This window comes from Lupinus angustifolius, chromosome LG01, assembly GCF_001865875.1.
Source record: "Lupinus angustifolius cultivar Tanjil chromosome LG01, LupAngTanjil_v1.0, whole genome shotgun sequence".
Taxonomy (NCBI): Eukaryota; Viridiplantae; Streptophyta; class Magnoliopsida; order Fabales; family Fabaceae; genus Lupinus; species Lupinus angustifolius.
Window position 1 is genome coordinate 18495493 of NC_032009.1, and position 3257 is coordinate 18498749.

Genomic DNA, 3257 nt, shown 5'->3' on the forward strand with positions numbered 1-3257 from the left:
GTTGTTAAGTCATTTTTAATGCACATTTTAAGACAAATGTATCACATACAATTTTATTCAAAATAATAAATAACAAATAGCTAATTGTTTGTCAGATCATTTTTATAAGTATAATTGAATTAATCTTTACACTCCCTAGGTAGTCTAGGCGATTAGTGATAAAATTATTTTTATTGATTGATTGGTATCACATACCATGTTAATCCTCTTAATTACAAGTCATTTGATAGTCAGATCGTCTCTTGAAATTAAATAATTAACAACTCTTAAAAAATGTATCTTATACAAAATAATTTTAAGAACAATAAAATAATTTTGTCCATCACACCTATTCACATGAAATATATATATTCTAGAATTTGTAACTCTGATATATAAATCTAATTTATATATTAGTACACTAATTAATTATTATTAATTAATAACTATCGAATCATATATTGTAAACAAATATATTGTTGTAGACATTTATTCATATGTTTCTAACTCATATAACCAACTCACCTAGGTTTAATTTTTTATTAGTGTGACAATCAACACGTTAACAAAAAAATCACTCATTGTGAATAAAAACCCAATCATTGAATGAAAAAACGCAAACAACAAAAGTCAATATATTCAGCATGTCACATTATTCTAATTATATGATTAAACACATTCATATATAACTATTATATATTAACAACATCACATATTGATCTCTACACTCTTGTAGATGCAATATTTAAAATATTAATAACATAACTCATTATATGTATTTACTAGATACAAACTTTTACAGGATTGTTTAGTTTTACATAAAACTCTACACAATTCAACACATTCAAGTCATGTGATGAATGTAAAAGCCAATAACTATGTGATCAAATCAACAAAATAATTTGTGTGTGAATAAAAATTAAGAACATTCAACACATTGAATAAAAGTTCACAGTCCATCAATTTGCATTTTACACTCAATAAAGTTTAATAGTTTGAATAATGTTAAGAATTGTTCATATCTCCGTCCCAATAATTTCATGCAATCACCATGTGATGAAATAATAATAAAAATATTCACAACCCAAAACAATCAAGTTTTTATTGTCTCAATAATTTAATCAGTTTCAAAAAAACCAATTAACATTGCAACATAAATTAAAACACAAAAACTTTGCTCTGATATCAATTGAAGGTTTATTAAGCGTGTTCATAACATGCACAACGAAAAATAATTTATCCTTTTGTGTTAAAATATGCATATACTATAACAAGTAGACAAAAATGTTTTTAAAATTACCTCAGGAGACTGTAATGGCTTTCGAAAAAGTTCTTCTTCAAAAGTACGAAGGTCCTACATGCGTATCCACACCGAGACTAATCCTAGTTGTATCAACACTTGATCCATGGAGCAAAAATTCAACTCAAAATAGAATTAGAATATTTCAAACAAAACCAAAATAAAAGGATCGAAAGAAAGCAATTTTTTCTTTTCTTTGTCTATTACCATATATATTACGTGGGTTTTGATTTATAATGCATAAAACCAAAATCTCATTCAACCCATTTAGTGTCAATTAACCACCCATCAATTTAGCATAATTTTTGGTTTAATATATAAAACTAAAACTTCCTTCAATTCATTTAGTGTCAATTAATAACCCATTAATTTAGCATAATGTTTTTGTTTTTTGTTTTCATAATTGACTATGAGTTTTAAACCTTTGAAATATTACAGTTAAGTCTCACTTAATTATATTAAAGATGGCTGAATAATATTATTTGTATTTTTTGTGCTACAAAAAATACAATAATATTTCACTTAAAAGTAAATATAAAAATTAAACTATTTAATTTAGATATTTTCTCGTCAAAAAAAAATCAAAACACTCGTTAGTGTGTGACCTTGTAGGTTCATTACTAAACCGGTAGTAAATTAACTCATTAATTGACTAATCAAATAATAATCAAATAATATTTTTCTCTTTCTTTGCTCTTTTATTTTCTTTTTCTTAGGAGGCTTTGTTGGTGCAGCGAAAGCGATCATTGTGCAGGTTGGCAACAAGCAATCAAATAAAGGCATAGAATAAATAAAAGAGAAGAAACAAGAGAATTTGTTAAAGGGGTTCGGCCAATTGTGCCTATGTCTCCGGAAGCGCTGTTTGGTGGAAATTATCCATTTATAATCCTTAGATTGAACGTGGAAATCCTTATGATCATGACTTCGTTCCCATAACCCAATGTTTATGCCCATATATAAACCTATATGGAACAACCATGATCCAAACCAAAGAAACCCCAACTGATTTCATGGTGAAGAAGAAGAACATACATTGATTAGCCATTTGGAATCTCGAAGGTATGTGGGTGTGATGATCTTCCAGATGTTAGAGCCTCATGGTTTTCCTTCTACTTCTCTAGAGGGGAATGAGAAAGCCAAGTTGGAGTGTGTGATGCTTAATGAGATGGATGTGTTACCTTATGGACTAATCCCTTTTAACACACCTTTATTTTCATAAGCCACTCAACAAAACCTGTTGCTCTACAAATGGGAACCAAAACCCATAAAAGTAACCAAAGCAGTTACTACTTAAGATGCAATAATTCTGATTCAGACCCTTCATCAAATCATAAATTACCTGAAGGTACCTACACTTATAATATTTCATGTCACATATGCCCTTAGCCATCAAATTAATTCTTGAGGATCATTTTATATTTTGGCTAATTAAATAATGACCATAACACAATTATAGAATTATATTTGTTACCCATAAATTGTCAGAAATTCTAACAATCTCCCACTGGTCATATATATGATTCACCATACTTGTTATCCTTATTGCACGCTTAAATATTGTCATTATGACTCAGGCATACCCAAATTATCCCGTCCATTAGTCTTGTCTCCATATCGAATCACAGTGAATTTCACCATATCAATCATGACTAATTCAACAATGATCACCAACATTGACACAACTAAATGATATAGATTCAACATGAAATGTGTAGCATGAAAATCACATGAATATGATCTGTACATGTCAATTTTCAATTGGTCCTACTTAACTTTAGTGAGATCCTTAATAATAATATAAAACCTTATTGTACAAAGTATAAAGACAGAATACCAAACTGAATGATTAATCAACTGAAGTTTGAATACAAAGTATCCATACATAATACTGAAATCACATAGAACATAATAAAAGGTGTACACTTTCTAACTCCCACCAAACCAAAAAATCCTCACATTGCAGAACACCCATGTGAGC